This window comes from Spermophilus citellus (assembly GCF_964194105.1).
Source record: "Spermophilus citellus genome assembly, chromosome: 14".
Taxonomy (NCBI): Eukaryota; Metazoa; Chordata; class Mammalia; order Rodentia; family Sciuridae; genus Spermophilus; species Spermophilus citellus.
The window spans coordinates 92285992-92311608 of NC_138194.1; the positions used below are offsets into that span (position 1 = coordinate 92285992).

Below are 25617 nucleotides of genomic sequence, written 5' to 3' on the forward strand. Positions count from 1 at the left end.
CGCATCTTAGCAGGCGGCCTGGCTCCGTGTCAGTGCGCATAAATGTCGAACCAAACGGAGGTAGTTTCTCGCGTGTGTCTAGTATTGCATTTTTATGGAGAAAACGAGACACTCGCATCCCAGGCGGGAGGCCAGTGCCCTTCCTTTTGAGGGATTATTGGGCATTCAAGGGGCTAGTTTAATACAGTGTGGTTCTGCCTGGGGTGGAGGGGGAGTTACGGAGACAGCTGGACTTTTGCACAGATTTGCAATTTAGGCCCCCGGAGAGTGGCAGACGTCTGAGGAGGCGGGAAGATGTGTGTGTCCCTCTCACCAGGTCCACAGATGCTGGGTGGTACCCATTCAGACCACTGGAGATGGAGCTGACCCGGGGGTCTTCTGTGGGAACTGCATCATTTCAGAGCATCTTGATCCTTGTAATTCACTGAACTCTATTTCCCCATCTGCAAAGTGGGAGGACTCCTTGCCTCCAGAACGCTGGGGGAGGGGGTGGTGGGGAGGCGGGCATAGAGGAACTGCGGGAAGCTCAACGCGCACGCTAGCTGGCATCACTGCTGCGTGCTTGTGGGCTGCGGGGTGGGTGGTGAGACTGACTGCACCAGCGCCGCCAGGACCCCCAACATACAGCGGAGCTCGCTCTCCCCCGCGCCATCTGGGCCCTCTGCAATCGCGGTGTCCCAGGCCCGCCCCGCCTCGTGCGCGGCCCTCCCTGGCTTGGTGCCCAGCACTGCCCAGGCAGCGGACCGAGGGGCGCATGGGACAGCGGCCTGGGTCCGGGGATTGCCGGGCACGCGGGGATCCGGGACGCACGCGGCGGACCGGGAGGCGAGCTCTTCCCCCTCCCCCGCGGCCGGGAGCTCGAGCCGCCGTGACGTCACGGGCCACCCGCCAGCCCTTAGCTCCGCCGGGCAGAGCGCGTGCGGCCGCCGAGCACATGGGCCCACGGGCCGGGCGGGCTGGGGGCGACCGGGAAGAGGAGGAGCAGTCAGGAGCCGAGAGCAAGGATAGACACCCGTACCTCCCGGAGCTCCCCAGTGGATTTTCACGCGGAAAGGATGTTGACGGTCCTGGTGACCCGTGGGACAAGGCTGGATCCACCCTCCAGTAAGTTCCAATTTGTCCTCTGCGTTTCTGGAAACTCGAGCCTTGCTTGGCATTGCGGGTAGGGATGCGCAGTGAGTAGTTGAATGGAGGAAAGGGGCTTTCCGATTCCTGTGTGTGTGTATTAACCGTGCACTTTCCTCATCCCGGGACCCAAGACCGGCAGCGAGTTTGGGCGTGGGGAGGGGGAGGGGAGAGGTGACACCGAGTGGCTCGTGCCTAGAGGTAATTCTGGATTTATGCACTTGATCAAAGGCGTATTACCTAATCTCTAAAAATAGACCCCTCTCCAGTAGCACAGATTTGGGGCCGCTGATGTGGTTTGGAGGCCCCATTTGCAAAACTAGAGGTCTGTGAACTGTATGATGCTCCCTCCATCCTTTGACCGGTCCTCCCTCCCACTCCCAGACACCCCCTCAGGGCTGAGTGAAGGTGATTTCGAAAACTCAGTAACTGTGTTTTGAAACTTTCTCTGCTTTTGCACTGGCCTTCCTGGGTGTGCTGGGTGCCCTGGCACTCTCCTCATGGTCATTCTTTATGGATGGGTTGTTGATTTGATTAGGTTTGCCTTCCTTTGGCTCATGTGCTCTTGTTTGTGTCAGTGTTTGTGGTCTGCTGTAGACTTTCAGGAAGCGCAGCCATGAAGCTGCCATGTGCCTGGCGTGTGGATACATATTTTCAGGAGTGGAATATTCTGTTAAGAGTTCTGACTTCAGGACATTCTGCATTCACTTGTGAGGAGTAGGGACAGGATAGTGGTTTTTTTTTGTGTGTTTCTTTTCCATGCTTGTATTTTCCAAGTCCCCTCTCACCGACTCCGCCACTGTCAATCCCACTAGGGGAGACCCTGGAGAAGCTTGTTTGTGTGGTGGGTGGGTGGGGGCCCGGAGGACGAAGGGACTGTATCTGCTGAACCATGTTATAGGATGTTGCAGGCCTATTTTGCATATGGGCAGTGGCAAGTCGAGGCTTGTTCAGTTCCACAGTCCTGTGGTCACAGTTAGTCTTTCTGAAGCTCTAATCAGCAGTTGCATCGATCCTGGGAACCCGATTGGGACTTACTGAAAGATTTATCAGGAGAAAAGCCTTCGTGAAAGCTGAAGAAGGACCAACAGAATCCATTCCTAGGGAAAACCTAGCTCTCTCTGCTATTTGAAATGAGTTACATCTTGGAGGTGAGAATGTGCCTCGTGGTGTGGGGTGCCGGCAGGAGGACCCAAAGAATTCCACTTATGGGTCTGGTGACAGAAAGGCTGGGTGGGACCATTGTGGGCTGTAGTGCTGGATCAGCTGACCTGCAGGTGACTTGTTATGTGATTGCATTGATTTTTGTCTTTTTTTTTTTTTTTTCTTGGTTGAGAGTGGATTCTTGTTGCTTTACCTGCCTTAAGTGCAGAATTTTTCGTAAGCTGGCTCTCTTGAAAAGTAGAAATAATAATCTTTTTTTGATTGATTTTCCTCTCTCATCTCCCTGTCCCCCCCCCACCCCCACCCCATTTCTATAGCTGTAGCTTTGCAGGGCAGGAAAGAGGGAATTTTTTTCTAGGTTCTCAAGTATCTGGTTTGTGTGATTACTGGACTAAAAACCTGGTGAATTGTCACCATCTGCATCAAATCATTCCTTGGTTCTTGAGTTTAGTTTTTCCTTCTGTCTGCATGGCAGGCCGGCAGGCAGGCAGCCATACTAGCTGAGTTCGGCAGTGTGTGTTTGCCATGCCCAGGGCCTCTGCCTGCCCAAGAGGGACACTGTACTTGGACAGCTCAGCAAAGGAATCTCCTGGACCATAGACACCCTCTTTTCTTCCTCTGTGACAGTAGCCCTGAGTTTGCTCAGACTAAGGGCAGATGGTGATGGTTTTCCTGGGGAAGCTGAGAACCTGTACTGGGTGCTGGTTCTTTGGAGGTGGTGCGGGCCTGCTAATGGTTGTACTTCCCTGTGCTGTAGATGCTATGGGGCTTTTTCTTTTGTATTTCCAGTCCTCGTGGTTGTGGACATGATATTCTTTTTTTTTTTTAATATTTATTTTTTAGTTTTTTTTTTAAGTGGACACAATATCTTTATCTCATTTTTATGTGGTGCTGAGAATCGAACCCACTGCCTCATGCACTTGAGCCACATTCTTCAGCCCAACATGATATTCTCTGTCTTTTCCCTGATGCCAGTTTGTGATCTCATTAAGAGGCTCCACCTTCCCTGTCTATACCCTATGTCTGTCATGGGACCCTGACCCGAAGAGGGAGCCAAGCAACAATCTGAAATAAGATTAGCTACTGAAGAGTCCAGTTGACAGTCACATCGACATATTTCCTAGGAAAAAATCTCAGAAATTCCAGGCCTTATGCACACTGCCAAGTAAGCTCTTTAGTTGGAGCCTCCTCTGTTTCTTTTGTTTTTCTGGCACCAAATAATCGAAATAACTAGAAAGAGTAATAAGAATTAATAATAACAACAATAGTAGCACAGGTGGTGACTGAAATCGTTGATCATGCGTAGCCCTCTCTTCACATTTACTTTCCCCATAACCTCACAAGGCACTTATAAATAAAATAAAATGTCCAGCAATGACCGAGTTCTTTTGGTAGGCCAGGCTTGAATCTAAATGCTTTACAAATATTCTCACTTAATCTCCCAGTAATCCTGTAAGATAGTATTATTATTATTTTAAATATTTTTAGTTGTAGATGGACACAACACCTTTTATTTATTTATTTGGTGCTGAGATTCAAACCCAGGGCCTCACATGTGCTAGGCAAGCACTGTACCACTGAGTCACAACCCTAGCCCAAGATAGGATGATTATTATTTCGAATGGCTCAGGGGTTGAGTGTTGCCCCAGGCCACATGGCCAGGTATCTATGGAGCTGATTTGAACAGGGCCACGTGACTCCCAGGCCCATTCTCAGAAGCCAGAGGATGGTGAATTTTTTTTTTAAATCTTTATTTTGTTTATTTATTTTTATATAGTGTTGAGGATTGAATCCAGTGTCTCATATGTGCGAGGCAGGCACTCTCCCACCGAGCCACAATCCCAGCCCGAAGATGGTGAATTTAAGAACAGAGGATGTTAATTGGCCTTGAGCAGGGTGTCAGAACCTGTCCACCTGGATTGGGCATAGGTGGAAACCTTGGCCCCTTGCATGAAGAAGATACCATTTGCTCGTTCTTACTGTCGGTTTATGGAGCAGGCTGAGATGAACAGAGGGGCCAAGAGGCCTTGAGTGATCTACAGTGCTGGGAGAGTCCTGTGCTGTGGTGTAGAAGGGTCCCTTTGGGGCATGGGCAGGAGCCTTGTGTGGATAGAGGTCAGAAGCCTCAGTCTTAGTGCAAAATCTATGATCATTTGCAAAAGACTACATCCAGACGTCCTGCTTGGTTTCATGACCAAAACCCTTTAAGGACTGTTTTCAGAATTTAATTACTATCATCTCTCACAGCAGATGGGAGATAGAGCTCTTTTGCCATGATACTACCCCCACTTGCAAACTGTTCTGAGCATCCACTTGTAAACTGGGAGTGTTTATGTCCTACAGAGACCCTTGGTGGCCCTCCCCAAGCCCTGTCATTAAGAACAAAAAGAGTAGCGAAGTGTGGTGGTACCCTCCTGAAGTCTCAGCTACTCCTGAGAATGAGGTGGGAGGATCCCTTGAGCCCAGGAGTCAAGATCAACCTGGGAACATAGTGGTGCCCTGTCTCAAAAACAAAAAAATAGAACGACAAGAATGGTTCATGAGGCAAGACTTAAATATATGATGCCAAAATGGTCTCATTCTTTTTGTGTGTGTGTATGTGTGTGTGAGTGCACACATGCTCACGTGCTCTAAGGATCAAACCCAGGGTATGGTAAGTGGTCTACCCCCCTGAGCCACACCTGTAGGCCAAGATGTCATTCATCTTTTTTTTTTTTTTTTTTTTGGCTCCCGGGATTGAACCCAGAAGTGCTTGATCACTGAGCCATATTCCCAGCCCTTTATTAATATCTTATTTAGAGACTGAGTCTCCCTGATTTGCTTAGGGCCTCTCTAAGTTGCCGAGGCTGGCTCTGAACTCCTGATTCTCTTGCCTCAGCCTCCCGAGCTGCTTGGATTACAGGCGTGCGCCACCGCACCTGGCTCATTTTTTAATGATAGGATTCTTGAGTTGTTCTTTTTTCCTCTTGCCTATTTATTTATTTATTTGAGGTTGGGGTGGGGTTGAAGTGTTGTTTTTTGTTTACCTGCCTCTTTTTTGACATTGACCCTGAACTTGAGGACAGGGGCACCAGGTGCCTACATAGCTGTGGTGTTTGTTGAATCAGGTAGCTGACAAGATCTGCTTCATCTTCAAAGAAACAAGCAGCCGATGTGTCCACTGTCCTTGTCTTTTTAGGTGTGAAGCAGCTGACATGGTGGGAAGTTGGGGCTTGCCGGCAGGGAAAGAAAAAGAAAGAGGAAAGCTAGACAGCAGTGGGGACATCCAAGCCGAGGGACTGAGTATGGACCCGGGTTACTTATGAGCAAACTTCCCCTTGGTCTCCTGGCTGTAAAATGGGGCTGATAAAGCAGCAACCTCACAGGCTGCTCTGAGGAGGAAATCAGTGGTAAGCAGAAGGCCATCAGCAGAGGGCCTGGGGCGTACCCAGCACTCAGTAAAAGTGAGCAAATATTATTACTGCCACAATTATTGAGTTTCATTACTTCCTGTGGCTTCTTAAAGCAATGGTTTCTGAACACGTCTTAATGTACAAAGGTAATGTTCTGGACATAGAACATAGATCATGAGATGGCAGTGACTTCCCCAGAATTCTTTGCATGTATCAGAAAGAAGCCCTGGCCGATAGAAGCTAGGAAGGGAAGAAGGCCAGTCAGCTGCAGGAGTGGGTCTCAGGAAACACAGGAATCAGAGGGCACATCCAGCTGCCCTTGCACATCGCCCACGCTCCCCGTCCCTCCATTTCCTCAGCTGCTGAACAGGGAGGACAGTAGTTACCCCCTCCTAGGGATGGTGTCCAGCACTTAGCATAGAGACGGCTAGCCCCCGAGGAAGACATAAAACCAATTGCTATTGATTATTATTTTTTAGGGCTCTCATTTTCCTGGTGAATTAGCCCAGACATTTGCTGCTCCATTCATGATGGATCCATCCATTCATTCATTTACTGAGCACTTGCCGTCTGGGAATCCCTGTTCTAGCTGATGGAGATGCAGCAGGAGCAAAGAGACAGAATTCCCTGCTCTCCTGTAGCTTCTGCTGTAATGGAGGCTACAGAATGGGTACAGACAGTGTGGTCTTCTGAGTCAAGGACAGATGGAATGAGTGTGGGCAAAACTAGACCAGCGTCAGTGCAAGATCAGCCTGGCCCTGCTGGGCTACTGGTGCCTGCACAGAACATGGCCCGTGGTGGTTACCGTGGAAGTGGTAGTTGCTAAGCTCATCATCATTATTAGTTTTCTTTGGTAGCTGCCTTGTGAAATGACAACCTCCCTTTCTCCCATTTCTCAAGCTTTATGTTTCTCCAAAGCTTTTACCTTCCTGGATAGACCCTACATATCTGTTTGTCTTTTCCCTCTAAATGGCAAGTTCTGACAGGTGGAGGACCACCAGCCTCTTATTCATCCTTTCTCATGATTTTAACTTATATATTTTGTGTGTCTGTCCTGTACCAGCATCATTCTAGGGGCTGCGGATGCAGAAAGGAAGGACGAAGGACAGACTTAAATGTTAGTAGAACTTAACATCGTAGCTGGGTCAGGTGGGTGAGGAATAGTAGACATGATAAATAAAGACATCCACGGTGTATTGGAGGGCCGTGAGTTCTATGGGAACAAGCAGAGCCAGGTGACATCTGGAGGGCTGGTGTGGGGTGCAGGCTTAGGTTAGCTAGTCAGGGTCAGCAACATTGAGAAGCTGACGCTGGAGCTGTCCTGGAGGAGTTAGTCTGCAGAAGGGTGTTTTGGACCCCAAGACTGAGGCCCAGGCCAGGAGTGGGCCTGTGAGATGCGGGAACAGCACAAAGAGTGAGTGAGAGGGGTGTGGGGAGAGCAGGTGGGCAGTCTTAGGAGCACTGCATGCTGAGAGAGACCTCAGAGAAAGGTTGTAAAGCTTTTGTCTCTCACTGGGTTAAATGGGGATCCACTGGAGGGGTTTAAGCAGAAAAGTGAGGTGATCTGATTTAGCGTTTAAAATCATCAGTCTGGCTGCTGTGTTGAGAGGAAACTGAATCAGGGTTTGAAGCCAATGCACCCTGGAGCCAGTGTGCTGCAGGTGCTTGGTCCAGGCTGGAGGCAGGAGGTGTGGCCATGCCATGGGCTTCTGGACCCCTCACTCCAGGATCCTCAGCACCTAAAGTGCTGTCCAGCATGGTAGCCACTAGCCTTATGTAGCCGTGGAATACTTGAAATGAACTCGAGATGTGCTGTAGGTGTTAAATACACATCAGATTTTGAAGTCGTAGTACAAAAAAAAAAAAGAAAGAAAGAAACATTTCATTAATCGTTTCTATTATTATTTTCATTAATCCTTTAAAACGTTGGTTATATATTGAAATGATAATGTTTTGGATAAGTTGGGATAAACATAGTATATTAGGAAAGTTAATTCCTCCTACACCTTTAACCCTATTTATTATGGCTGATAGGAAATCTCAGTATCATTCAAATCATGTGCTTGGATGATATTTCCACTGGTCAGCACTGCTCTGGTATCACTCCTGGGCTAGTGGGTACTTGGTGAGTTGCATGAGTGAGAACCAGGCAAAGGGGATTCTGCAGTAAGACACCATCCCTGTCTTCAGGAAGCTTCCAGGGTGGGCGAGGGCAGATGGCTGATGCCTGCTGGAAAGCGGAAGGTGGGTTGGAGAGACCATGGCCGGTTGCGTCTGCTGTTGCTGAAAGCCTCGCCTAGGGCAGGGTGGATGACAGACCTCTTGTCTCAGCAGGGTCTTGGTGACAGTGTGCAGCCACCAGGCCCCAGTGTCCTGGAGAGGAAGGCAGGGTGGGCTGGGGCAGGCTGCCCTTGGAGTCTCAATAACTGACTGGGTCCAGTCAGCTGAGCACTTTTCAAGGATTCCGAGCAAGGAGAGTGGGGAAAGATGTCTTAGGCATGTGGAAGGTGGATTTCAGGAAGATAACCTGAGTTGGGGATTCCAGTCCCACGGTGGACACAACTGTAACTAGGGAAATAAATAAATAGCTTTATTCATATACATAAGAACATACATATATATATATATTTCTATTTTAAATTGGTGCATTATAATTATATATAATACTGGGATACACTGATATTTGTACATGACTAGGGAAATTTAAATGATATTTCCTCAAATGAAATCTGAACCTTAAGAATCCAAAGGAAAAACCTATTAAAAAATGTTATTTCTGGAGTGGGTTTGTGGATCCGTGGTAAGTGCTTGCCTAACATTTGTAAGGCTCTGAATTGAATACCAAGTTTTTTTTTTTTTTTTTTTGTGGGGCCGGGGACAGTACTGGGAATTAAACCCAAAGGTACTTTACCACTAAGCTAGATCCCAGCCTTTTCAAATCTTATTTTAAGAGAGGGTCTGGCTAAGTTGCTGAAGCTGACCTCATACTTGTGATCCTCCTGCCTCCGTCTCCGAGTAGGTGGGATTACAGGTGTGCACCACCATGCCTAGTTTTTTTTTTTTTAAACAGTATCATGATGTGCATGTTGGTGTCTTGATTTTTTCCATTGCTGTATTGCTAGGTCATACCTATTTCTGAATATTATAAATGAACAAAACATTTATAATATTTGTAATATTATAATATCACAATAAATGTTATAATATTATAAATATTATAAATGGCCCCCAGTAATATTATAATATTATAAATGTTACATATAATATTATAAATATTATGTATTATAAATATATTATAATATTATGATAAATATTATAATATTTTATATTATAAATGTTTTGTCCATGCCATTTTTATTGAGCAAATAATATTTCTATTCTGTGACTGTTTTCTTGTTGACGTCGTCATTCCTTTGATTTAGATGCCTAGCTCCCCAATAGACTCTTTACATAGACCAAGTTTTCTATTTTTTCCTAAATCTCCAGTCTTAGGATTTTCAAATCATAGCATCTTAATATTTGTAAGGTTTTAGGTAGGTATGTGGTCACGAGGTTTGCACAGCTACGTTTGCTGTTCTCTGGTGAGATGCAGAGCTTGTTGCTGTCTGTGACCCGCTGATGTCCCCTTTGCATGCCCTACGGTACATGCTAGCCACATGTTGGCATCTATTGCAAGCCCTTATTCAGCAGAGGTTTGTGGACCACCTGTCCGGTGTCAAGCGCTGTGCTGGGCCTGGGCTGTTCAGTGGTGAGAGTAGATGTAGTGCCGCTACTTGAGGGACTTACTGGTGGGGAGACAAGCGAGCAAATCCACTCACAAAAACAGCCTCATTGTAGAGAATATTGAATTGACAGAGAGGGATGGTTCACATGGGAGAGGGCCTTATCACTGAAATCCTGGGTGAGGACCTGGCGTTTGTATGAGACGTGAAGACCAGGAGGGGTTAACTAGGGGCAGAACCAACAGGAAGGGCAAGATTGAAGAGGTCTATATGCTCAAGAAAAAAGCTCATCTAAGCAACAAAAACCAGAATGGCAGGAAATCCAAATAAAAGACTTACATTTGCAACATATGTAACATTATAAAGCGCTGACATCCAGAGTGTGTGAAGAGGTCCCCAATGTCAGTGACGAAGCGACAAACAGCCTCCTAGCAGAGAGGGCAAAAGATATGAAAGAGCAGCTCCCAGAAGAAGAACACAAAATGGAAACTAAATGTGAAAAGGTTCCGGATTTTGCTAGTTAAGTAGCTTTATTGAGGTAGGATCTAAGATGAAAGTTTAGTCTTTTTTGTGTACGGTGCTGTTTTGATAAAATGCAGAGAGCTGTGTCATGTCATCACCACCCTGAGATATAGAACTCTTCCATCACCCCCAGATTCTCTCCTGTCCTGTGGCTTGCGGGCCCCTTGCCTTCTTACGACCAAGGGTTTATTTCTGCCCCACGGCGTTGGCTTTTCGAATGTGCAGGCCTCTGTGTTGATCTCCTCCCTTGGCACATGCATTTGAGATTATTTCACATGGTTGTTTCCATCAGGGGTGTAGCATGGTGATCTGCATGTACCATGTGTGTCTATCCTCCCTTTGAAGGGCCTTTGGGTTGTCTTCAGAGCTACATTTTAAAATGTGCCAGAATTAGGAAGTGCTGGTGGTCACCTGAGCAGTCAGGATTCTCCAGCTCAGCTAGGGAGCAAGTTGGCAGCATGTCATAAAATTGGAAGCACATGTACAGCCTCACGCTCAGATAAATTTGCAGAGCCCTTGCTCATGCTATGTGTCACTTAATGATGTGAACCGTTTTTTGAGGAGCGGGCAGGGGTACTGGGGATTAAATACATGGTGTTTTACCACTGACTGAGCTACATCCCCAAACCTTTTTATTTATTTATTTTTTGAGACAGAGTCTCATTAAGTTGCAGAGTCTTTCTGCTAAATTGCTGGGGCTGGCCTTGAACTTGGAGTTCTCCTGCCTCAGCTTCTCAAGTGGCTGGGATCACAGGCATGCATATATATAAAGTAGACAAATATTTTACTTACTTTTGGGGTACCATGTGGTATTTCAGCACATGCATACATGTAATGTTCAAATCAGAGTAAGCATATCTGTTTCTTTAAACATTTATCATTTCTTTGGGGGTAAAATCATTTATCTAGCTTTTTTGAAACACGTAGCACATTATTGTTATCTGTAGTCATACTTACTATGCAGTATAATACCAGAACTTATTTCCCCTCTCTAATTGTAACTCAGGTACATGCCCTCCTCATCTCTTAGTGCTTTTTAAAAGGTTAATATAGACACCTATACACACTGCTTAAACATTTGTCAGATATGTAGAAAGGGAGCCGGGCGTGGTGGTACATGGCTATAATCCCAGCTATTTGAGAGGCTGAGGCAGGAAGATCACAAATTTGAGGCCAGTGGTAGAGCACCCCTGGATTTAATTCACCCCTAAAAAAAAATAAAATCAGTTTGAGGAGGGCTACAGCAGCCTGTGTGAAGGCCCTGGGGGCAGGAAAAACTGGGCAGTATTCTGTGGCAAGAAGCTGGTGTAGCAGGAGCAGCGTGGCCGGGGACCTGGTCTTAGAGGGCCTGATAGGCTCTTCTGAGTCTTTGGGGGCTGCTCAGGGGTGTGGGCCTGATTTGATTGGTCAGTTTGATGGGTAGATAATGAATTAGACAGTCAATGGGGGGCTGGCCCCTGTTAGAAGCAATTTGGGGAGAGAGCAGGAGTCTGCTCTTGAATTGGAGATGGAGGGAAGAGGACGAATTCAGTATTCCTTTTGGAGGTAGGAAGGATTTTTGCATGGTGGGCCTGCTGAGGTAGTCAGGGGCCTTCAGAACCTGCAGGGGCACTTGGACTTTATCCCACAGGCTTTATCCTATCCATAAAAACCCCTGCTAGGGCAGGGTTTGAGCCAGGGCAGGGGAGAGATGGGAGTGGGGTCCTGTCTCTCTCCCTGTGATGTCACCAGCCTGGAGCTGGACAGTCTAGTTAGTGTGGCTGAGAGTGGTTGCCCTCTTGCTGGCTACTTGATTTTTCACATTTTCAAAAGGAAATAGGAACAGGAAGAGGTCCTCGGTGTGGAAAGTCCCCTGGAATTTATGGGAGAGAGGCTTGGAAGGCAGAGGTCCCTTCCGGCGTTCATGGTGACGGGGTTTGTTCCATAGCTCCTGTCCCCCGAAGTCATGACTCATGCAACTGGGGCAGGCGGCAGCTTTGGGATCTGGATCTCCAAGCCAGTCCTCTCAGTTCCAGATTTTAAAAGAAAAAGATCATCTCTGCATGTGACACATCACTTTTTGCAAAACAGATGACAGCATCGGGTCCATAAAACGCCAGTGGAAGGCCAGACTGTCTGAGCTGGACAGACTGGTTTATGGCCAGAGGATGCAGCTGGTGAGGACAGACCCCTCACAGGACAGCCTTCCCCTCAGAGCACCTGGAGGTGATGGCCTCTCATAAGCCTGCCCTCCGAGGGGTCTCCAGCTGGACCGGGTTGAGGGCTGTCACCTCCTGTGCTCTGTGCAAAGTCCCTGGCTGGCCTGAGTCCTCTTCTGTTTTCGTCTGGTGCCTGGAGGTTCCAAGGCAGTATCTCTTCCCTATTGTGACTCTGGACATTCCGCACATGCTTTCTCCATTAGAAACACATTTCCTGCACATTCATTCCCTTTAAAAGCAAAAGCAAAGGGTTTTAAAAAAATAGGAGTGGAGACGGAAAGGGAAACAGTGTTTCAGTAATGGTGCCATATAGACATTGGCCCGGCAGCCACCACTTAAGTGAGGTTTTCGGTTATCTCTGAGAGACGCCTGCCGCCCTTGGCCATGACTGTGCACCCAGGGCACATCCAGTCCAGTAGTGGGAGATGCCCCACTGGCGCTAGAGGCCCCTCTTCTGAGCACCAGCTCCTTTGTGTGGCAGGTCCTGGCAGGAACATCCTCCTGTCCCCGAGGAGCATCACAGGAGTGAGTTTCCAACTGGCAGACAGGATCCTGAAGCTCAGGCACTTAAAAGCTTTGAGTGACTTCCCATCATTAGTCGAGAGCCTGCTGCTTGGGGCAGGTGCACGAGCACTGAATGGCGCTGTCAATACTGGGGCTGGGATAGGAATCCAGCCCTCACCGACCTTGGAGACTGAGTGCCTTGGCCCTGTGGGCAAGTAAGGCTGTCAGGTGGAGCCCACTGGCCAGTGTGGGCATGATTCATTTAGAAGGTTTGGAACGATGTGATTCTTCTAGAGGATTCGTGTCTGCAAATTCTTTTCTAAGATTCACTTTGGACATGGTGAGAGAATCAGCCAGCCAGGCCAATGGATTCAATCCCTTCCCCCACTTCCTCTCCTAAGGAGCTTCTGCTTACACTTTATGACTCCATGGAGGGCTCACCTCCTCCAGGAGGGACTCCCAGGGGGCTTCTGAGAGCAGTCCCTTCAGGTGTCCTGCCTAAGTTATTGTACCTCGTACCTATAATATCAGATTGCTGCAGTGGGTTCCTGGCAGGGGCTGCAAACTCAGCTGTTTAGAGGGATGAGCAGATTATATATAAATACATCAGGTGTGCTCAAAGCATCCTGTGCAGTAGGAAATGTGTAAGAACAGCTGGCTGCTAATTACAGCTCCCTCCTCACAGCCTCCCCAAGCCAAAAAGCAGATCCAATGTTGCCAGAACGTCCTTTTTTTTTTTTTTTTTTTTTTTGATACTGAGGATTGAACTCCGGGGTACTCAACCACCAAGCCATATATGTCCTCAGCCCTATTTTGTATTTTATTTAGAGACAGGTTCTCACTGAGATGCTTAGTGTCTCGCTTTTGCTGAGGCTGGTTTTGAATTTGCAATCCTCCTGCCTCAGTCTCCCAAGCCACTGGGATTACAGGCGTGCATCACCACTTGGCCAGAATGTCCATTTTTAAAAGAGAAGTCCAGGTTGCCCTGGTTTCAATCCTGAACATGGTGGGGGGGGGGAGCGATAAAAAGTTGGGGGAAGGGACCTTTTTAAATATAAAATTTCCTGATTTCAGGAGTTTTCAACTCATATTTTTAAGGAACCCTCCTATGCCAAAGGAAACACTTGTGGGCCAGATGGGGGCCAGGAGTTTGCAACCCCTGGTTGTATCCGTCTCCCTCTTGCATGAGCAGCTCCCGACATGACAGCCCCTCCTCCTGAACCTAGGCTCCTGGCAGCAAGCCAGCCCAAAGGGTGGCTTCTCCCTCCTGAAGTGGCCCTGAGAGAGCACCCCCACGGTGTGAATGTATTTCCCTTACAACTCTTTTCTGTCATGTCACTCTGTGTTGCTCTTCAGTTTCTTCTGTGCTTTAGCAATAGGCTCTGTGTTTCTGGATAAGTCCGCATCTTTAAGGTTCTAGATAATGCTGTTCTTCTCCATTCCCTCTTCCCTCTCCATTCCCTCTACATGTTGACTCTTTTGGGGGTGATGAAGTTGAGGTGGGAAGAGGAAGCATATCCTGCTGGTTAGCATGGGTCTCCATAATATGTGGGTCTGTGTTACTAAGCAGCCATGGTTTCCGGCCAACCCACTGACTTTTGCCCTCTGAACTGGGTTGCCATTCATCAGGGGAACAGGCATGATTTTCTGATCTCTCTTCATCTGCTGTGAGTGATCACAGCAAAATTTAAGAAACAAACAGTCAGCTACTATGCCAAGAAGAGCCCTCTCTCATTTCGTTTGGCTTCTCCCATCTTGTGCTCTTTCTCAGTGTGCTGGTGAGGTTGGAATTCCATCAGGCCATGGCTGGGGACCTAGGTGCTCCACATGGGTGTGTGCCAGAAGTCAGGGGAACAACAAAGAGGAACTGAATGCATAAGTGGAAGTCTTTGGCTTTGGGAGAGGCAGAGGAAGCGAAGAGCAGAAGGTGGTAATTCATGAAGGCAGCCATCCTCCAGGGCCATGCTTTTTACTATTGAAGGTTTGGAACGATGTGATTCTTGTAGAGGAGTATTGCTAAGAAACTCTTGGCAAGTTTGAAGAACTTTTCCTGTTTCAATTCATGTGAATATGAATTCCAGATTGAGTATCACTATCTGAAATGCCTGGGGCCAGAACTGTTTCGGATTTCAGATTTTGGATTATTACATGTATGCAATAAGAAATTTTGAGGATAGGAACCAAGTCTGAACATGAAATTGATTTACGTTTCACATACATCTCATATTCATAGCCCAAAGGTAGTTTGATACACGATTCTTGAATAATTTTGTGCATGAAACATTGTTTCCTGGTATGGAGATTTTTTTTTTTTTTTTATTTGTGGTGTCATGCTGTTGCTCCAGGGGTCTGAGTTTGGAGCATTTTTGGTTTTAGATTTTGGGATTACAGTTGATCAACACGTATTAACCAGTTACACATGGAAACCATGGATGAACCAGCTCAATTCAGTCACCCACTGTTTACTGAGTTCCTCGCAAGCAGAACGAACAGGCCTGCAGCTGCCCCCTTGAGAACTCGAAGGTCCCTCTGAGCCCCTCCCCCCCCAGGCTACTGCATTTCCCTCTGGTCTGCAAATGGCCACAAGAGCAGAGTGACATAGGGGTCCTCAGAGGTGGACAGGGCAGTACCAGGGCACAGGAAGGAAGCAGCTCACGACAAGGGAAGGCTTTAGAGAGGTGGGGACTTAAGAAGGTATTCTGTATAATAGGATGGCTGAGATGGGTGGTCTGGTGGCTGCTAGGGGAGGTGTCTTGAAACAGGGTCTGTAGACGGGGCTGGTGGGGCAGGATGCAGGAAGAGATGAGGGGCAGGGGTCCCTGATTCTTCTCTGCATGCATGCGTGTCCTGCATCTGGTTGTGAGGACTGGCCAGGTGCTTCACCTGCACTGCCTCAGTTACTGCTCGCACTGTAGGCAGAACTGCTCTCAATCACATTTTGCAGATGGGACATACTAAGGCTCAGAGAGGTTAACTGACTTGCCCGAGTTCACACAGTCCTGAAAGGGTATAGCTGAACCCAGGTCAGAGTGCAAAGACTGAGTTTGGAACTGATTTGTTGAGTCCGAGTCTGGAGCCTCAGTTATCCAGGTATATGGTCCTTTGCCCTAGGTCAGGGTTTTCTTGATTTGCTCCCCTATTTCCCTATCTTATCCACTTCCACACCCTAAAAAAGGCAATGCAGTTTTGACTTTAGCTTGAAATGTTGATATCATTATCCCAAGTCTCTAGTTCTAAATCTCTGGATAGATTGAGAAAAAAATTCAATTTATAGTTATGCTAAGTGCTGTGAATTACAGCACAGGACTTAGAAGTTCTTTGTCTTTGTTTTGCTGTTCCATACTCCTTTTTAAATTCATAAATAGAAATCCAAACTCTGGCTCTAAGACTAGGGTAAGGGGGATGAGCAGACTCACGGGAAGTCTGTGGTGGACAGACTTCCCAGGTCTCTGGCCTGTTCCTCCTGCCTTCCTCCTCGCTGCCTGTGCTTTCTGAGCAGGAGAAACAGTGCACACGTCACTCGGGGTCCAGGTCACACTGTCCGTGGCCCCCCATGCCCAGCTCTGTTTGGGCAGTGTGGCTGAAGGTGACGAGGGCCCTGGCCTTCTTGCATGGTCCCTGCCCCGGCTGCTTCTGCTCCTCAGACTGTAATGACAGACCTGGTTTGAACCTCAGCTCTTGGACCTGCAGATCCCTGTGCCTCAGTTCCTCCCATGCTGTGGGAATAAGGCCGCCTTCCTGCTCTGGGGACACAGAAATAAGTGAGTAAATACCGAAAGCCATGTCTTCGGAGCCATGGTCCTGCCCCTTTCCCTGCGGTGTCAGCCTGGACATTCCTGGAGACTCAGATGGTGACAGGGTCACAATGGACTCCTCATCCTTCATTAAGTTCTCACAGCAGCAGAAGCATATTGGTAAAGTCTAAGTCCCATGGAGTCACCCCTGCCCAGAACCACCTTGTGGCTCCTCAGGACAAGGCACCTGCACCATGAGCTTCGTGACCCTTGTCCCTCTGCTCCAGCCACACCACTCTGCTGCCAGGCCCAGCTCGCCCCACATCTACCTGCCCCGCTCCCCTGGAGCCTCTTCCTGGCTTTGCCTCCCTGCTGAACGCCGCTGCTCTTGGATGTTCTGTTGAGTTACTTATCTCGCCTAGGATCTGTCCCCCAGGAGATAATAAGCCCTTGGGCAGAGGCTTTTGTCTACCCTGCTGCCTGCTGGATGCCTGGTGCCAACCCAGAGTTCATTTGCCCCACAAGTAGGTGAAAGAACCTTTGAATTCCAGTCTGTAGCAGACTTGGGGATTAGGGGTCATTCTCCAGGGTTGCTACCCACAAAAATCAATGGCTCCTGCTGTGTTTGAAGGTCCCCCCTAAACTCATTGTGAAATTTAACCCTCACCCTGAGAGGATAAGAGGGTGGAAACTTAATCCACCGGCCTTAGGAGGTGGGGCCTTCTGAAGATAAAGTTAAATGTTTCTGGAGGGTGGGTCTCTCTGTGGGGCTGTGGCTTTATAAGGGTGGGGGAGAGCTGGGCGTGGTGGCCCACCCTGTAATTCCAGCATCCTGAGAAGTTCAGGGCCAGCCTCAGCAATTTAGCAAGGCACCATCTCAAAATAAGTGATTAAAAAAAGAAGAGCTGGAGATGGAGCTCAGTGATGGGTTCAGTCCCCAATTAAAAAAAAAAAAAAAAAAGGGAGAGACCTAAGCCAGCTGCTCAGTTTCTCTCACCATGTGACACGCCCTCTGCAAAGTCCCCACCAGCAAGAAGGACCTTACCAGATACAGCCACCTGATCTTGAATTTTCAGCTTTCATAACTATGAGGAGAAAACATCCTTTTTCCTTGTAAATTGACTCAGTTGGAGGTGTTCAGTTAGAACCATATGTCACCTCTAAGGTAGCTGGCAAACATCTTCAGGGTGACGGAATTGGGCAGTGCATTTTGTGTAGCTTCAACCTTTAGTCTGTTATATATATTTTTTATACTTACAGGAGAATAGATGCCATGAGGCATGCTCATAAATACCTAGAACCTTCCATCCTACTGAGAACAGGTTGCAACTGCCGAGGGTCCCCTAGAACCACTTCTCTTTCCAGGGCCCAGAGACAGACCCTGAATGAGTGCTCCTGCTGGTGGCCTGGAGCCCTGTGGGTGTGTAAGGATGGCTTAGCTCTGAGCTAGAGCTGAGACAGGAGGGGCAGTGAGTCCCAGAAGGTCAGACAGTGGTAGCAGTCCAGTGACTTTCTCCTCCAGGTGGGCCCAGGAGGCCAGGCGGGCTTCCAGTGCAGCGAGACATCTCTCTTCCTAGTTTAACTTTCCCCACCTCCACTCCTCCAGCTTCCCATTTTATCCAAGTAACTAAGCCTGCAAGGCCTCTCCTTCAGGAGAGCTGTGTTTGCCTGATACTCCCAGCCAGGATAAGCCTTTCAGGAAACTGATAACCTAATTGCAGCTGAATAGAAGGGGCTCAATAGAGGCCCCACCCCCCTCCCCATACCTTCCTGAGTACTCACATAGTTGCTTAGTTCCTGTGTTGGCTGGCCTGACATTCCACACTTGAGGCCCAAATTTGGGGAGGAGGGATCAGGCAAGTCGTAGGTGATTCATTAGCAAATACAGTTTTTTATTTTCAGTACTGAAGATTGAAGCCAGGGCCTCATGCATGCTGTGCAAATGCTCTAGCGCTAAGCTATATCCCCAGACCTTTTTCTTATTTTTTATTTTGAGACAGGGTATCACTGAATTGCTTAGGATCTCAGTAAGTTGCTGAGATGGCCTCAAACTTGCTCTCCTCCTGCTTCAGCAGCCTAGATGGCTGGGATTACAGGTTCCTGGCCACCAGCAAGATTTATTCACTTCTTTATTGCATCACACCTAGAGTCTGAGCTTTTTAAAACCTGGGCCTCTGCCTGGGAAACTGAATCATCCTGATGGCGAGAGAAACAACAAAACTACTTGTTGTCCACAGGCAAAGGGCTGTGTGTGGACCCAGAGCATCATGGGTGAAGTGCTGGCTTGTAGCTACCCTGTGGATTTGAGTTCTCCTTTTGTGCTGCAAAGCTCTGAGATTTTCTTGGGCAAGTTATTTACCCATCTGTGTTTCAGTTCCTTTATTTAAAAACTACTAAATACTTGAACAGAGGGGATAGAGTGAGATTCAGAGCTGTGAGCACCTCCCTCGCAGCCCCCGGCTCCACAAGCGCTGCTTGCTAAGGTCCAGCCTACCTCTGTGCCCTAGGACCTGCCCACTGGGTCTGTGTCAGGCACCATGGGGCTTGATTAATCTGTGCTGACCAGGGGCATTTAGTGCCCCACAGTTTGCAAAGCCCATGCATGGTGCTTCCCTTTTGTCCTTCCCAGCAGTGGAGTTGGGGACAAGAGCTTGAGCCCATTCTGCAGAATGTTGCCCATGGCTTCCCTCCTCCTGGACCTTGACTTCTCACCTGTGAACTCACATAAGGGACGAGGTTGTTCCCTGGCTCTGTTCTAGCACATTGCGTCAGTATTTCATCTGTATGTTTCATCCTTACGCCTATCTGGGCAGTTGATATTGATTTCCCCACTTTACAGAGGGGGACTAGAGGCAGAGAGCTGTGACTTTCCAAGATGAAGAGGTGCAGCAGGGCCAGAGCCAGCATTTGAAGCCAGGCAACCTAACTCAGGCCTGTGTGTCTTCCTGGTACGCTCGACTGCCTGGAGGCCATCTCTAGGTTCCAGGTGGCTGGATTGGGGTGGCACTGCGGAAGTGCCCAGGACATCAGATAAGTTTTTTGGTGGTCTTTGCTGGGGGGTTCAGAAGCTTAGTGCAGCCAGGGAAAGAATCCCAAGGTGAGATGAAGGGTGGACATGGGACTGGAAGGTGGGTGGCCCTGGTCCTTACACATAGGTCATATTGGGTCCCCTCTGGCAGCTCCAAGGATCATCTACATTCTTTCATCCTCTGGAATGTCGCTGGATTGAGTATGGTTCTAAGGATGGGGCTGATATTTAGGCCTTGAAACTCTTTGCCTTTTATAAAGATGTTCCTGGTGTGGGTCGCTTGCATGGGCTCTGCACTGTGCCCCCAGCTTGGCCTGCTTGGGGTCGAGTCTGAGTTTGTAAGGTAAGTTCACGACCTGTTGTCCATGCTCCATCACCCCCAACCCCTCATGGGGAAGGGGTACCTCCGGGCTGGTTGGGGCTTTGGTCCTTTGGTGTGGGGGAGCAGACTGGCAAGGAGGCTCATTCCATTTCCCTTAGTAGGCCATGGGCCGCGGCAAACACACCCTCCCCAGTCCAGAACCCGAGATCCTGGAGCTGCACGCTCCTTTGGCGACATCGACAGTGGTTTTCATGGCTGCAGTCATAAATTATGCTTTTTAAGGATGAGGATGTCACCCAGCTGTTGAGTGGTTTCAACTTCCAGATGTTCCTCTGGAAACAGAGGGGTGCATGATGGAATCACTTTAAAAGTTGAGGCACGAGAAGATTTCATTAACTTTTTTTTTTTTTTTTCCTGGTACCAGAGATTGAACCAGGAGTGCTTAACCACGGAGCCACATCCCCAGTTCTTTTTATATTTCTTATTTAGAGACAGGGTCTTGCTATGTTGCTTAGCAAGAATCAGGGCCTTGGTAAATTGCTGAGGCTGCCTTGAACTTGCAATACTCCTGCCTCAGCCTCCTTAGCCACTGGGATTACAGGTGTGTGCCACTGTGTCTAGGAGCTTTCAGTGACTTTGCTGCCATCCCCAGGGGAGGTGTGGTGTGTCTCTGTAGGGAAATGGGCAGCCACTTGCTGAGGTGACTGCATGAAGAATATCTAAATGGTGAGTAAAGCAAAAGAACTAAATTTGAAGGCACGAGGCCTGTCCCTACTACAGGTTCACCAGGTACCCTGAGTTCTGAGACCCAGAAAGGTTGGGATTAGTTTGGCTTTCCAGTGCTGTCCAAGTGCTTGAAGATTCTTTTTAAAAACATTTGTTAAAAGTTTTTTTTTAAAATATCTTTATTTATTTATTTATTTATGTGGTGCTGAGGATGGAACCCAGCAGTGGCTCACGTGTGCCAGGCGAGCCTGCCACTGAGCTACGGCTCCAGCCCCTTGACACTTGATAGAGCAAAACCTGAATTGAAATGTGTTGTGCGTGTAAAATGCACTCCATATTTGAAGACTTCGTTAAAATGAAGGGATAACATAGAATATCTTAATTTTTCCACATTGATTACATGTTGAAATAAAATTTGGATATACTAGGTTAAATAAAATCTATTATCAACAACCATTTCACTTGTTTCTTTTAAAACTATGTATGTGGTTAGCATTATATTTCTTTTTTAAAAATACTTATTTTTTAGTTGTAGATGGACACAATACATTTATTTATTTATTTATTTATTTATTTATTTATTTATTTATTTATTTATTTATTTAATGTGGTGCTGAGGATCAAACCCAGGGCCTCGAACTTGCTAGGCGAGCACTCTACCTCTGAGCCACAATCCCAGCCCTAGCATTATATTTCTATGGGACGCTGCCAAGGTAGACCCCAGAGGTGGGCTTTAGAGTTGTGTGGTGTGCAACCTGTACAACCATGTGTGGCAGACCTCCCATGTCCATATCAGACTTCTTGGGTTGAATCTTGACTCTACCAATAATCACATGTGTGAAATTGGTGCAACTGTTTAACTGAACTTCAGTTGTCTTATCTGTAAAATGAGTACTGTAATCGTACCTACTTCGTATGCCTATGAAGTGCTTGGAACGGTGTCTGGTGCAGCGAGTGTTGGTGGTCTCATTGTTATTGTAGTGGTGGTTGCTTTTATAAACTGCAGACATGTAGCTACAAAGATGTAGTCAATAGGGAACCAGAACAGGGAAGGAAGCAGAAAATCGACGTGGTGATTATTGGAGGGCAGGAGTTGGTCCCAGCAAGACAGGGTACACTCCCAGAGCTTCAGGGCTCCAGCCCTGGGAGTGGAAGTTGGGTCTGCAGGCAGACAGGAGATGGGAAGGATGGGGTGGGCAGGTGGGACAGGCCTGGGGTGCTCACATGGGTGGGAGCCTGGCTCAGAGCAGGTTGCAGTGTGTGAGCAGGAAGGGAGCCCAGCTAAGGGGACCAGCAGCAGGTGTGGGTGGGGCTTGCAGTTCAATGGAGCCAGGAGGCTTTGGGCTGGAGAGTGACTTGGCTGGAGTTGGGGATCACGTTGGTAGCTGCTCTGGGAGGCTGTACTGGTAACAAGGATAAGAGGAGATGCTGCTCGGGAGCCCATGCATTTTTCATTGTTCCTGTTGAATCTTCACCTTCCAAGTGCCATGTGCCCTGGGCCCACGTCTGCAGCCCCTCCCAGCTTCTCTGCACAGGCCCGACAATGGGGACAATGGGAACGGCCTGCACCTCAAGCTGGCCTCCGTGGCAGCCCCCGGCCGTGGCTGCCTGCCAGTCCCCTGCCAGTGACTTTGCATCAACGGGGACTTCTTAAACATGAGGTATGAGAGAGGGTGGTGAGCAGGCCGTAGGGAGCTTCTTCTGATCTTGGTGTGTTAATTCTGGTTCTAATTCCTTTAAAAGAAAATTAGGTTTCTAATGAAAATAACACCTGCATGCATTTTAGATCGATTGGGTAAGGCTTCTATGGAAAGTCAGAGTCCCCTGGCCCCTGACAGCTTGTCTGTAGTTCTGTCCCTGGAGTGAAGCAGGGGCAGGTCCGTATCTCTAAATAACAGGCTCCTGTTGCTGCCTCTCAGTTGACTTCATCCTCTGTGCCTGGACCCTCAGCGGTGTCCTGTGACTCAGCCCCCGTGAGGCAGAGGTCCATGTGCCTGCCCCTGCTACACCCCCCTTGCAATTCCAGCCTCTGTGCCTTTCACATTGGCAATAACACAGCTGTTCCCTCACACACCTACAGTGAACACTCTGCTCCTCATCGGCCAGGTTTTTATTGATTTATTTTTTGCAGTATTGAGGATTGACCCCAGGGGTGCTTTACCCTGAGCTACGTCCCCACCTTTTTTGGTTTGTTTTAGGTCCTATTTGGGACTGGATCTTGCTGACTTCTGAGGCTGGCCTCAACCTCGCAGTCCTGCCTCAGCCTCTCATAGCACTGGGATCACAGGGTGTAGCACCACGCCTGGCTGCTAGGTTAATTTTGGAAGTTGGAGACTTCTCTGTGGCCTCTCCATGGCGGTCACTGCAGATCCACGTGATGGACTCTGGCCACGTGCCCGTTTTCTCCAGCCTTCCCTTTGTTCTGGCTTTTCTAACCGCCCGCACCTTCCTTGAAGTCCTGTAATTTCTTGAGTATGACAGTCCCCTCTTTTCCAAGGTTTTGCTTTCTGTGGTTTCAGTTATCCGTGGTCAGCTGTGGTCCCACAGTCTTAAAGGGGAAACTCCAGAAGTCATCAATTCCTGAGTTTCCAATTGCTTGCTCTTGTGAGTAGTGCAGTGAAATCTTGCCCGTCTCTTCCTCCTCGGGCTCCTGGGACGTGCATCCTTCCTCTGTGCAGTATATCCTTGCTGTATGGGCTTCCCGCCCTTTAGTTGCTTCCCTGTGTGGGTTTATCAGATTGACTGCCCTGTCACAGGGCTTGTGTTCAAATAGCCCTTCATTTACTTAATGATAGCCCTGAAGTTCAAGAGCAGTGAAGCTGGCCATTTAGGGCATTCCAAAGAGTAGCCATAAAGTGCTTCCTTTAGATGAAAAGGCAAAAATTATTGGCTTAAAAAGAAAAGAAAAAGCTGGGCACATCTTGGGAGGCTGAGGCAGGAGGATCACAAGTTCAGAGCCAGCCTCACCAAAATCAAAACTAAAAGGGGCTGGGGATGTGCCTCAGTGGTTAAGTGCCCTTTAGCTCAGTGGCAGAGCACTTGTCCAGCGCGTGCAAGGCCTTGGGTTCAGTTGCCAGCACCAGAAAAACAAAGAACCAAACAAGTTTACACGCTGACATCGCAGAGATCCCGGGGTGAGTTTTTGTTGCTAATTTCCAACTGTTTCTAATTTTTAAATTAAACATGATCACAGGTGTGTATGGAAACACGTGGTGTGCATAGGGTTTGGTGCCCTTCAAGGCTTCAGGCATCCACTGCGGGTTTTGGAATGAGTCCCCCAGGACGACTCCAGGTGGTTTTGAGCTCTGGGTTCCCTCAAGGCCCTCTGCCTGGCCCCTCAGGTAACTCCCCAGGGGGCCTCTAGACCCCTGCTCTGATGGCTGTCTTCTGGCTCAGTGTAGGCTCAGTGTAGACGGATTCTAGGACTCGTTTCTGGTTCTCACTGCTCTTCTGGGCCGGAGCCCCCTCCTGCCGGGTCTTCTATCAGTCTTTTTCTAGGTTTGCTCTCTGATTTTGCAGGATCGTGCACTTTGTTAGGTTCATCATCTGAAAATGACAAGAAAGCTAAGTGGACGCTTCCCCTGGTCTCAGATGTTACTTGTGGCTCATTTCATCCAGTGGCACAGGCCATCATTTTTATTTCTTTTTCAAATAATGCTTAAATGTCTCAGGATATGTGTGTGTGTGTGTATCCTCACGAGGGTGTGTGTGTGTGTGTGTGTGTATCCTCACGAGGGTGTATGTGTGTGTGTGTGTGCGTGCGTGCGCGTGCGTGCACACTTTCCATCTTTCAGATTTATTTTTTTAGGATAGGTTGCTACAGCTGGAATTACCAGGGGTAACGGTTCTAGAGATCTTCAGGCCCTTAATGCATGTGGTTTAGTTATGTTCCCCTTCAGTTGTGTCAAGTTCAGTGACAAGGCATCTCCAGCATTCTTCCTCCGCGGAGCTGCTTTCTGGTGAACTTGAGTCCAGGGAGAAGTGGCGTTGCTGAGGTGAAGGAGACCACTCTTCAGTGTTTGTCACGGCTTCTCAGTATGCTTTTGGCTTTGGAGCAGTTTCACAGGAGCCTAGAAGGTTTTTACCTTGAGGTTTGCTGTGGCTGAGTGGAAGGAATCCTGTCCCGAGTCAGTCTCACCTGGGAAGACTTCGGAAAGTTGCTTGGCTTCCGTTTGCCTTGTGCTCTCAGGCGTGAGAGAGTGGATGACAACGGCCACTTTAGTGTGGTTGGAGGGTGAAGTGAAATCATGTAAATCTGACTTGCTAAGAGTGATATTCCATTTCAGGATGTGTTAATGGAAGTCGGAAGCTTGGGTTCTGCCCCTGATGCTTTTTCTAACTGGATATTTGTACTGGTAAGCTTTCCGTCACTGAAACAGAATACCGGAGATAGAAACTTGAAAAGAGAAAAGGTTGATTTTGGTTCATGGTTTTAGAGATTTCATTCCATGACTGATGAACCTTGTTGGTTTTGGGCCCGTGGGGAGGTAGCACATTGTGGAGAGAGTATGGAGGAAAGCTGCTCACCTCATGGTGGCCAGGAAGCTGGAGAGACAGAAAGAAAGGAAGAGCCCGGTGGCCCTTTAAGGGCAAATCCACAAGAACCTAAAACCTCCCAATAGGCCACCTGTTAAGGTTCCCCCACCTTCCAGGAGGGCCATGCTGATGACCAAGCCTTTGATGCCTGGACCCTGGGGACCACACACCACAGCAGTGTTCCTGGTAGAGTCCCAGAGACCTAGGTGATATGGCTTGCAGCGCTTCCCAGCCACGTTCCTGTTCCCTAAAATGATGAGCAGGAGAAGAGTGCGTCTATATCCTGTTTCTCAAACCTTTACCAGCTATATGATTTTGGGTAGATTGCTTCTCCTCTTGACCTTATTTTTGTTTTCTGCAAAATGGGAATAATAGTGATTGCCCCTAATTCCTAAGAATGAATAGCCCCTAATTCCTAAGAGAACTGTGCAGGTTACACAAGGCAGTGCCTGGAATTTGCTTGGCCTGGTGCCAGACCTTGGCTCATTCTCAGCAAAGGCCAGTTATCCCTATTGGACATGGCAGACCCAGTGATTCCCTCCATCACATCCTAGCAACCTGTGCTTTCGCTTCATAAGCTGCTGGCTCTGGCCTCTGGCTGAGCGGGTTCATAGTTTGGAATCTTTACAGTCAGAGGGGACCCG

General features: G+C 48.2%; 1 long non-coding RNA gene across 1 annotated transcript in view; it reads left to right on the forward strand.

Moving 5' to 3' along the window:
• The first annotated feature begins 532 nt into the window (after nt 1–532).
• Nucleotides 533–25617, forward strand: part of LOC308633278 — a 399929-nt gene continuing 374844 nt past the window's right edge. The window contains exon 1 of the long non-coding RNA XR_014018743.1: nt 533–1104. This is a non-coding gene — a long non-coding RNA (uncharacterized lncRNA). The remainder of the gene's footprint in view (nt 1105–25617) is intronic.